This window comes from Ceratotherium simum, chromosome 13 (assembly GCF_057802395.1).
Source record: "Ceratotherium simum simum isolate JZ-2026a chromosome 13, ASM5780239v1, whole genome shotgun sequence".
NCBI classification, from domain to species: domain Eukaryota; kingdom Metazoa; phylum Chordata; class Mammalia; order Perissodactyla; family Rhinocerotidae; genus Ceratotherium; species Ceratotherium simum.
This window is the reverse complement of record NC_141912.1, coordinates 50,152,918-50,164,996: the sequence shown is the minus strand read 5'-3', so window position 1 is coordinate 50,164,996 and position 12,079 is coordinate 50,152,918. Positions and strand designations below refer to the sequence as shown.

Here is a 12,079-nt window from a genome sequence, read left to right as displayed (position 1 = left end):
TTCTCCCTCTGACTTATTTCACTTTGCATTATACCCTCAATGTCCATCCATGATGTCACAAATGGCTGGATTTCATCATTTCTTATGGCTGAGTAGTATTCCATTGTGTATTTATACCACAGCTTCTTTATCCATTCGTCCCTTGATGGGCACTTAGGTTGCTTCCAAGTCTTGGCTATTGTGAATAACGCTGCAATGAACACAGGGGTGCATGTACCTTTACAAATTGGTGTTTTCAAGTTCTTTGGATAAATACCCAGCAGTGGGTATTTATACCCACTGGATATACTGCTGGATAAATACCCAGCAGTGGGATGGCTGGATCATATGGTAGTTCTATCCTTGATTTTTTGACTAATCTCCATACTGTTTTCCATAGTGGCTGCACCAGTTTGCACTCCCACCAGCAGTGTATGAGAGTTCCCTTCTCTCCACATCCTCTCCAACACATGTTGTTTCCTGTCTTGTTAATTATAGCCATTCTGACGGGCGTGAGGTGATATCTCATTGTAGTTTTGATTTGCATTTCCCTGATAGTTAATGATTTTGAACATCTTTTCATGTGTCTGTTGGCCATCTGTATATCTTCTTTGGAGAAATGTCTGTTCAGGTCATTTGCCCATTTTTTAATTGGGTTGGTAGTTTTTTTGTTGGTAAGATGCATGAGTTCTTTATATATTTTGGAGATTAAGCAATTATCAGAAGTATGGTTTGCAAATATCTTCTCCCAATTGTTAGGTTGTCTTTTCGTTTTGTTGATGGTTTCCTTTGCTGTGCAGAAGATTTTTAGTTTGATGTAGTCCCATTTGTTTATTTTTTCTATTGTTTCTCTTGCCCGGTCAGACGTGGTGTTTGAGAAGATGTTGCTAAGACTGATGTCGAAGAGCGTACTGCCTATGTTTTCTTCTAGAAGTTTCACAGTTTCAGGTCTTACATTCAAGTCTTTAATCCATTTGGAGTTAATTTTTGTGTATGGTGTAAGGTAAGGGTCTACTTTAATTTTTTTGCATATGGCTATCCAGTTTTCCCAACACCATTTGTTGAAGAGACTTTTTTTCCCCATTGTATGTTCTTGGCTCCTTTGTCAAAGATTAGCTGTCCATAGATGTGTGGGTTTATTTCTGGGCTTTCGATTCTATTCCATTGATCTGTGTGTCTGTTTTTGTGCCAGTACCATGCTGTTTTGGTTACTATAGCTTTGTAGTATATTTTGAAATCAGGGAGTGTGATACCTCCAGCGTGTGATACCTCCAGCTTTGTTCTTTTTTCTCAGGATTCCTTTAGCTATTCGGGGTCTTTTGTTGTTCCATATAAATTTTAGGATTCTTTGTTCTATTTCTGTGAAAAGTGTTGTTGGAACTTTGATAGGGATTGCATTGAATCTATAGATGGCTTTAGGAAGTATGGACATCTTAACTATGTTAATTCTTCCAATCCAAGAGCACGGAATATCTTTCCATTTCTTTGTGTCTTCTTCAATTTCTTTCAGAAATGTTTTATAGTTTTCGGTGTACAGATCTTTCACCTCTTTGGTTAAGTTTATTCCTAGGTATTTTATTCTTTTTGTTGCAATTGTAAATGGGATGGTATTCTTAATTTCTCTTTCTGCTACTTCGTTGTTAGTGTACAGAAATGCAACTGATTTTTGTATGTTGATTTTGTATCCTGCAACTTTACCATATTCGTTTATTACTTCTAAAAGTTTTCTGGTGGATTCTTTAGGGTTTCCTATATATAAAATCATGTCATCTGCAAATAGTGACAATTTCACTTCTTCCTTTCCAATTTGGATCCATTTTATTTCTTTCTCTTGCCTGATTGCTCTGGCTAGGACTTCCAATACTATGTTAAATAGGAGTGGTGACAGTGGGCATCCTTGTCTGGTTCCTGTTCTTAGAGGGATAGCTTTCAGTTTTTCACCATTGAGGATGATATTAGCTGTGGGTTTCTCATATATGGTCTTTATTATGTTGAGGTACTTTCCTTCTATACCCATTTTATTCAGGGTTTTTATCATAAATGGATGCTGGATCTTGTCAAATGCTTTCTCTGCATCTATTGAGATGATCATGTGATTTTTGTTCTTCATTTTATTAATGTGGTGTATTACGTTGATTGATTTGCGAATGTGAAACCATCACTGCATACCTGGAATGAATCCCACTTGATCATGGTGTATAATCTTTTTAACGTATTGTTGTATGCGATTTGCTAGTATTTTGTTGAGGATTTTCGCATCGATGTTCATCAGTGATATTGGCCTGTAATTGTCTTTTTTTGTGTTGTCCTTGTCTGGTTTTGGTATCAGGGTAATGTCGGCCTCGTAGAATGAGTTAGGGAGCTTCCCCCCCTCCTCAATTTTTGGGAGAGTTTGAGAAGGATAGGTATTAAGTCTTCTTTGAATGTTTGGTAGAATTCCCCAGGGAAGCCGTCTGGTCCTGGACTTTTATTTTTGGGGAGGTTTGTGATTACTGTTTCGATCTCCTTACTGGTGATTGGTCTATTCAAATTCTCTACTTCTTCTTGATCCAGTTTTGGAAGGCTGTATGATTCTAAGAATTTATCCATTTCTTCCAGATTGTCGAATTGGTTGGCATATAGCTTTTCATAGTATTCTCTTATAATCGTTTGTATTTCTGAGGTGTCTGTTGTAACCTCTCCTCTTTCATTTCTGATTTTACTTATTTGTGCCTTCTCTCTTTTTTTCTTCGTGAGTCTAGCTAAAGGTTTGTCTATTTTGTTGATCTTTTCAAATAACCAGCTCTTGGTTTTATTAATTTTTCTATTGTTTTTGGTCTCTATTTCATTTATTTCGGCTCTGATTTTTATTATTTCCCTTCTTCTACTGATTTTGGGCTTTGTTTGTTCTTCTTTTTCCAATTCCTTTAGGTGCATTGTTAGATTGTTTATTTGAGATTTTTCTTGTTTGTTGAGATAGGCCTGTATCGCTATAAACTTCCCTCTTAGAACTGCTTTTGCTGTATCCCATAAATTCTGGCATGTTGTATTTTCATTTTCATTTGTCTCCAGGTATTTTTTGATTTCTTCTTTGATTTCTTCTTTAACCCAGTCGTTGTTCAGTAGCATTTTGTTTAATCTCCACGTATTTGTGGCTTTTCTGATTTTCTTCCTATAGTTGATTTCTAGTTTCATACCGTTGTGATCAGAAAAGATGCTTGGTATTATTTCAATCTTCTTAAATTTATGGAGACTTGTTTTGTGGCCTAATATGTGATCAATCCTGGAGAATGTTCCATGTGCCTTTGAAAAGAACGTGTATTCTTCGGTTTTTGGATGGAATGCTCTGTATATATCTACTAGGTCCATCTGTTGTAGTGTGTCATTTAAGGCCAATGTTTCCTTATTGATCTTCTGTTTGGATGATCTATCTGTTGGTGTAAGTGGAGTGTTAAAGTCCCCTACTATTATTGTGTTACTGTCTATTTCTGTTTTCATGTCTGTTAATAATTGCTTTATATATTTAGGTGCACCTACATTGGGTGCATAGATATTTACAAGTGTTATATCCTCTTGTTGGATTGTTCCCTTGATCATTATGTAATGCCCTTCTTTGTCTCGTTTTACAGTTTTTGTTTTAAAGTCTATTTTGTCTGATATGAGTACTGCTACCCCAGCTTTCTTTTCATTGCCATTTGCGTGGAGTATCTTTTTCCATCCCTTCACTTTCAGTTTGTGAGTGTCTTTAGGTCTGAAGTGTGTCTCCTGTATGCAGCATATATATGGGTCTTGTTTTTTTATCCAATCAGCCACCCTATGCCTTTTAATTGGAGCATTTAGTCCATTGACGTTTAAAGTAGCTATTGATAAGTATGTACTTCTGCCATTTTTTAACTTTTTTCTTTCTCAGTGTATTAGTAGTTCTTCTCTGTTCCTTTCTTCTTCTATACAGAATTGATGGTCACTTTAGTTTGACCTCTGTCTGAAAGCTGTACTCTTTAACTCCCCTCCTCCCTCATGTTCTTGTTATCATATCTAACCTCTTTGTTGTGCATTTGTATCCATTACGTTCTAATCATGGAAATAGATAATTTTTCTTATTTGTGGTCTTCTCTTTTCCCCTTAAATCAGTCCCTTTAACATTTCTTGTAGCACTGGTTTCTTGGTGACAAACTCCTTTAATTTTTGCTTATCTGGGAAAATTTTGATCTCTCCTTCCATTTTGAATGATAACCTTGCTGGGTAGAGTATTCTTGGCTGTAAGTTTTTTCCTTTTAGCACTTTAAATATATCGTGCCATTCTCTTCTAGCCTGTAAGGTTTCTGCAGAAAAGTCAGCTGATAGCCTTATGGGGTTTCCTTTGTACGTAACTTGACATTCTCTTGCGGCTTTTAGGATTCTCTCTTTATCTTTAATTCTGGACATTTTGATTATGATGTGCCTTGGTGTGGGCCTCTTTGGGTTTATCTTGTTTGGGGCTCTCTGTGCTTCCTGTACCTGGATGTCTGTTTCCTTCCTTAGGTTAGGGAAGTTTTCATCTATTATTTCTTGAAATAGATTCTCTGACCCTTTGTCTCACTCTTCTTCTTCCGGGACACCTATAACACGGATGTTAGTGCGCTTGATGTTGTCCCAGAGGTCCCTTAGACTGTCCTCACTCTTTTTAATTCTTTTCTCTTTTACCTGTTCACCTCGGGTAATTTCTTCTAGTCTTTCGTCCAGCTCACAGATCCATTCTTCTGTATCCTCTACTCTGCTTTTGAGTCCCTCTAATGAATTTTTCATTTCCAGTATTGTATTCTTCATTTCTGATTGGTTCTTTTTTATATCTTCCATTTCTTTGTTGACATTCTCACTGAGTTCATCTATTCTTCTCCCCAGATCAGTGAGCATCCTTAACACTCTTAGTTTGAACTCTCTGTCGGGTAGGTTGCTCATTTCTGTTTCACTTAGTTCCTTTTCTGGGGTTTTGTCCTGTTCCCTTACTTGGAATATATTCTTTTGCCTCTTCATTTTGCCTCTTTCCCTGTGCTTGTGTCTACGTATTAGGTAGGTCAGCTACGTCTCCTGCTCTTGGATAGGTGACCTTATGTAAGTTATGGCTTAGGAGACCTGCAGTGTGCTTCCCTCAGTTCTCAATGTTCCAGGGGTGACCCCTATGTGGGCTACGTGTATCCTTCTGCTGTGGCCTGTTTGCTCTCCCTGTAGGCGCCCAGGGAGGCTGAGTTATGCTCCTGGCCAGCTGTTGTAATGCTCAGCTGCTTGTAGTTGTTGTGGGCCCTTCAGTCTCTTTATCAGGTGTGGGGATCCCCAGCACAGTTGGCTGCAAGTTCTAATACCACATTTGTGTTGCAGTATTTCTTTTAAGTGAGTAGGCCCCCAGCGTGGCAGGTTGTTAGGCTCAGGGCCTTACAATTGCTGTAAGCCTGTAGCCTATTAGGTCTCTTGTCACCTCTCTGAGGATTGTAGCTGGGTGGGGCTGGCCTCAGGCACAGGAGCACCCAATTGTTTCAGGTTTTGGAAGGTGGAGCAAACCTCCTATGTGGGTCTTTGAGAAGTACAAGTCTTCTGCGGCTGAGAAGCCCTGCAGCCCACAGGTCCACACACACAGTCAACACAGTCCTGCTCTGTGTGAGTGCCCCGACCTCCCCAAGCGGACCCAGTCTCTCCACGGCGGGAGCCCCACACACTCTGCCACCGCCCCACACTCTCCACCCGCTCCTTGTGCACACCCTGCCCTGTTCAAGTCAGCTCAGTTGCCAGGCTGCAGAGAATCCAGTCACCAATCTATGCAGGCCCACACGTTGCCTGAGGTCTTGTTGTTGGGTGGGGCCAGTCTCTAGGGTGGGCTGCCTGCCCTGGCTGAGCTGGATTAAATAGGTGCTCTAGCGGGTGGGGCAGACCCTGGGCTAGCAGGCCTCAGGGAGAACTCCAATTGTTTCTGTGTCAGCACGCCCACACCAGGCCACAACAATGGCCGCCGCCAATGTCCCAGTCCCTGGAGAGGTCTCACTCCTCACCGAGATGCACTCAGGGCCTATTAGGTGAGTCTCTTGTCACCAAAGCACTGTACCCCTTTCTTTCTGGTGATTTTAGGGTACTTCCTGAAACGGGTGAGTTTGCGCGTGGGCCCTTTAAGAGCCAGTTTTAGTTTCTTTGTGAACTGGGTTTTCTGGGGGTGCTCCCCAGTGTTTTAGTAGCAGGCACAGTAAGATATTATGCCACTGGTCTCGATTGTGCTGGGTCCACAATATGCCCACAGCGGGGGTGCTCCCCGGCTCAGGGCCCCGCGTCTCCAGGGAGGCTGCGTACCTGTGAGCTGCTCCCAGTGGCCGTGAAGCTGGCGGCTTGTGAAGGCGGCGTTTTTCCTCTCTGGAAGGGAGTCTCCGCCTCTTCCACCTCAGCTAGGACTGTCCGCTGTTGCAGGAGTTCCTCTCATCCAGTTTTCAGTTCTGTCTCAGGGGTAATTTTTCCACGAGTAGTTGTAAATTGGCTGTGTCCACGGGAGGAGGTGAGTTCCGAGTCTGCCTACGCCGCCATCTTGACTCCTCCCTCTAAATGCGCAACTTTGACTCTTAGCTTTCCCGTCTATAAGATAAGGCGTTTGTACAAGGTTATAGTTAATATACCTTATTAACTCTAAACTCTGACAGTATGGCTGCCTCCCCAAACCTAACGGTTGAGGAGGTTTTCTCCAGTTAGTCTTGTGGCTGTTGTGTGGTAAATAATTTCCGGTTTCCTTACCAGTCACCTGACTTGGTATTCAAAGTAAGATTAACCTAAATGACACAAAGAAACTTTATAACCTGATGCTTGATTTATCCTTACACTTCAGTGGCCTTTTACCCTGAGAGGCTTACTGTCATTCCTGGCCATACATCAGCACACCTACTGTGTGAGGCTATGGGACCAGTTCCTGGCTTCACCCTGCCAATCCAAGACATTCTGGCAGACAGGATGACTGGGTACAAATGTTTCTCATGAAATTCATCTCTTATTTTCATTTTTCCTATATATTATCAGAGGAAAAAGGGTATAAGTGTATAGAATAAGATAAGTAATTTCTATCTTGTAGAGTTAGCATATTAGATATTAAAGTTTATGTCTGTAGATGTGAATGCCTAAAATGAGTTTTAATAGCTAAATTCAAACTTTTATATCAGCTCTAAAACAAATAGTTATTCTTCTAGTCACCTACGTACAAAAACTTTGAATCTTCAAATAATTCATCTTTTTTTATCCCAATAGTCATTACATGTTGTCCTATCAATTAATTTTTCATTTAAAATGTTTTGAATTCACCATTTCCTCTCTATTCTCCATATTGCTGCCTTTGACCTCAGAGTCCATGTGTGACGTTTTTGTAAGCCATATCTCTATTATAACAATGGCTTCTTGATGGTGTCTGCCTACATTCTCCTCAAACTTCGGCAAGAATCATAAACTTGACTCTAAAAACGAAACGTTTCCTTAAGCCATTTTTGCCAAGTGAAATTTAGGATTTAATAAATAAATGTCATTACATTTTATTAAACAAAGAGAAAGAGATCGTTATTCTTCCTCAAATGCCATCTATGCAAGATAAATGTAATTCCAGAGGTCACTTTAGTGAAATTTTAATTAACTCCATGTTGTACTAATAGCATATAGGAACACATAAATTCAATGTCTCAGACTGTCTGTTTGTCAGTCTGGCACTTTCTCCAAACAAAATATTATTTTCAGGAAAAAAAAGATCTGAGACCAAAAATAAAACAGGACTGTAAAATTGTGTTCCAGTTTGTGTAAATGATCTAACCTCGTTTTAGTCACTTGGGTCTGGAATGGCTGCTTCAGAAAATTTCTTACTCCATCACCTTGTTAAAAATACAGACAGTTGTATAACTTTGTCTAAGCTCATGCATTATTGAGCTGATAAATCATAGTGGCTTTGAAAGAGCCAATATGCTCCAGCTGCCTCTCATGCAAATTAACTGCATGTGCTAACACTCCTTATGGAAATTTCAATGGCTAAAAATATTATGCACAATCAAAACCTAATGTTATTTTTGCTTTCCCCTACAATATTTTCTCAGTTAGTAGACATTTTAAGAAGTTTTCAATTTTGATAACTTCTGGGTTTTGTTTTATTTTAAAGGAAGAATCTACACACACACATGCACACACACATATACACATGCATATATATACACACACACGTGTATACATACACAATCGATTCTCATTATTAGCAGTAGTTATGCTCTATGAAGTCACTACAAACACTGGATTAGCAAACACCCAATCATTGCTCCTAAGGGAAATACAGGGTTAGGTTCCTGTGAGCCTCTGGTCACATTTTTGTTAACTGATCAATGCATAACTTTGTTTTATGTGTGTTTTTGTTTAAAGACATTTTATTTAATATACATTGTTGATTCATTAACATTGAATATGGCCAACAGCACTGTAACTCATGTCTGAATGAAGCTTATCTAATGCACTTATTTTCTCCATGAGGCACATCATGGCCTTCCTGTGCTTGGGAACACCAGACAAGTCTTCAGTACTATGGTTGAGGACCATTTTAAATAGTGAAATCCTTAACAAAAAGCACAAAAGTGCCAAATAAGTGGCAGTAAATATGCTATAAATAGGACACGTTTATGGTATGAGAGCTAAAACAAGAAGGCAGACTGGGAATGTGTGAGTCAGAAGATTCAAAATTTTTGCCACTGTGCACATGTTTGCAAATGACCATAAAAGCAGCTGTGAGTATTGATTGATTTGGGGCTTAAAAATAAATTTTAGCAAGTAGGCAAATTTGTAAATACAAGATCTGCGAAAAATGAGGATCAACTGTGTGATAATTAGATGCAAATGGAATGTGTTAAAAATTTAACACCCTAAACCCAAATAATACAATAAGTCTTCAAGGACACACTTAAAAGTTTCAAAGTACTCAATTCTGAGAATTCCTATTCACTGAAGTTTAATTTATAATTAAGTATTCATTTTTTAATATATTTAGTTGTAATAAACAAATACTATTACATTTTATTGAACAATGTAATAACATTATATTATATTGAATTTTAATTTGTTTTAACTTTTTGGTATCTGCTATGTGACCTACATTTGGTCAGGCACTTGTAGTTGCATTGTTAATCCACACTCTCTGCAGAATTTGGATATGCCAAAGTACCTAGTACCTGACTTTATAAGTAGAACATTCTCAAAAAAAGTATATGCTGAGTTATTGATGAAACATTTTCTTTCTCAATCCAAAGGAGCTCTCTCTAGTCTTAGATAAACTCCCATACATTGAAAAAACCTTGGTGTGTTCTTGCTAGACAGTAAAACTCTCTGTCGTTTGTTAAATATTCTCATCCTAAACAAGTTCTTCATCACTTTGAAAAAAAAATGATTTTGACTTGTAGGAGTTAATTTTATTAGAAAACTGAGAATATCATAAGTCAATGATTGAGTTGAAGTGCATTGAACATTTAAAAAAATTATGATAAAATTACTTACATTGTCATAAAGTGAGTTGCTTTGACGAAAAATTAGTAACTTCATAGATAATTAGGTGTACATAAAATATATTAAATATTTGGAAAACTAAACATAAAATAATACAATAAATCTATAAGTGTGGACTTTAAAGTTTCAAAGTATCTCATTCTGAGAATTCCTGTTCAATGAGATTGAATTTGTCTTCAATTGTGGTTTCTTCTCGTATATTCTGACCATATTTTGTTCCCACTATTTTTTTCTTCTATATACATCACCTATTATTTTGATTATCAGGACTGGTTACTTTTCCTTGGTTCTTTGTTTCTTAGCTATTGATGTGATTGCTTGGATATATCTGGTTAGAGAATCCCAACATTCAAATGACATTGAATGATCTCATTGAGATACAGTTTGTGAGCTGCCCGTGATTTTTACATGAATTGAGTTTCTACATTTTATAAGTAGATGAGCTTTTTTTTCTCTTCAATCCATTAACCAATCCAATGTCCTATTGAAACAAAGCTACTTATCTGCTTTGAGCTTCCCTTCTTTGATTCTAAATGCAGCCTTTAAAAGAATATAAACTGGAAAAATAAAATAACTTTCTAAATCTTTTTATTCCTAATCCGGGTCCCTTTAGATGCTTATTACTTATGATAATAGCTCTTTTTAGTTAAAAGTGTTATCTCTTATTTTGAAGTTCTCCAGGTTCACTATGGGAGGATGAAAACTTTGTCCTCTAGATGATATTAATCTAATGTATTGTGCTGAAAGTATACAAGCATGCTATTTTTACTGTTAATTTTGTATATTCAAATAAGAATACAAGAATAAGAGTACAAATAAATCTAACCATAAGTGAATTGTTTAGGTATTGAATATCATTATATACCTTTTTTTCCCCACTCGACATTTCCCAAGTAGATGAATTGTTCAGGTATACTAAGAAATTACCAGCTTCTCATATCAGGATAAATTTCAAGATTGGTTGAAACTAGTTTTGTTGTTATGGAAGATTGATTTTGTTATTTCTTCCAAAGAAGCTGGATTTTGGTGTAGATATACATTTTTCATTGGCAAATGCAGTGTCTGGAATGTAATCTATTTAAAAATGTTCTGTGTGAATTTGAGAAGAGCATTTTTCTGAGCTCCATAGACCAAGCTGAGTATTAACAATGCAGTACTCATGGTGTCATGTTTATTAATAACTCAGTAGGAGAGACAGACGTGAAACGTGTAGATGTAATTCACCATCACACTATCTTGGTTCTGTAACAAACCAACAGGATGAAAATATTTTTATAAAGTATGTGCCATCTCTGATATGGACGTTTAAAACTGCCTTGGAAGCCTCCAGATTTTTTTAAAATATTTGCTTTTGTTATATTTTAAGTAAGACAAACAACTTTTCTATGTTTATGTAATAATCTTCCCCTATGTTTGCCTAGACTTAAATTCACATGTCCATATGAAAGCAAAGGTAATAGTGTTTATGAATTAAATGAGTTCCTCAAGGACAAAAGAACCACAAAGACTTCATAATAATCATGTTACAATTAGAAGGACATTGGAGGACATTTTGCCTAATCCATTTATTTCTTGAAAGAAGAAGCAGAGGTAAATTTTAGCTAGAAATTAGAAAGAACATGTACATCAACAAACAAAGGTATTTGCCTATTCCCTTTCCAGTTTTTGTTTAGATTGAAACCAAATCTTTTATATTCACATGGGGTAACATCATAAGAAAATGTGGGGAATCTCAGTGGTGGTACATCTATCCCTTCTGAGTATTTCCAGTACACCAGAGGTAGGAAAGAGACAATAGTGTTTCCAATGAGACAAGCCAGGAAGTAATCCTCTTGGGGCTGCTGATTCCAACAAGAACAGATTAACATTCCAGGGAAGAAAGTGGCTATATGGCTCATGCAGCTAGAGTGTTATACTTGGCTCTGAGGCTACAGCCAGAGAGAGAGAGAGAGAATAAGAATACATTTCAGGAAGAATGACACAGTTTTCGTAAATACGTTCATTCATTTTCAGCAAAACCATGTAGTGTTTTGTTTTTTTAACATATTTTATAGTCTTGACTCTATACCACTTAAGTTAATAATAAAACTCAATACATTCAATTTTTCCCATGATTGAAGATATTCATTTTAAGAATTTGAATTCAGAAAGACACAAAGAAACTTGCCCCTAGTTCTGTGAAATAAGATCATTTATCAGCTCTGCTTTATTTGCAAAAGAAGGTTCAGTTGCCCTTTATATTATTGTTAGAGCTCAAGACAATGTTTCTTTACTTATGAGCAGATGTTTGAAATCCTCCAGGAGGTTTCTATAAGACTATGGAAATGAACTTGGCATGGGTACTGGGCTCCCAGGTGGAGCGGTGCACATGAGCCTCCTTAGAAGTGTTAGATCAAGGCTAGTCAGGGAGAGCAACAGAGCCTAGCCACCAAAAGCCGAGCGCTTTGGTGAGTGACAGGTACAGGCTCCTTCTGAAGCATGAAAAGGAATGCTAAATGATCTCCCTGACAGAATAAATCTTCTGTTTGTTTGGTCTGGACCAGATGTGCTACAGGCTGATGTGGAAATGTCTGCTCATGCCAATTTCACTTTAAATCAC

General features: G+C 37.6%; 1 long non-coding RNA gene across 2 annotated transcripts in view; it reads left to right on the top strand.

The window, feature by feature from the left end:
- Window positions 1-5,911: 5,911 nt before the first annotated feature.
- LOC147915724 (uncharacterized) overlaps window positions 5,912-12,079 on the top strand; it is a 301,160-nt gene continuing 294,992 nt past the window's right edge. For both annotated transcript variants that reach the window (XR_015554142.1, XR_015554143.1), the window contains exon 1: window positions 5,912-6,002. This is a non-coding gene — a long non-coding RNA (uncharacterized LOC147915724). The remainder of the gene's footprint in view (window positions 6,003-12,079) is intronic.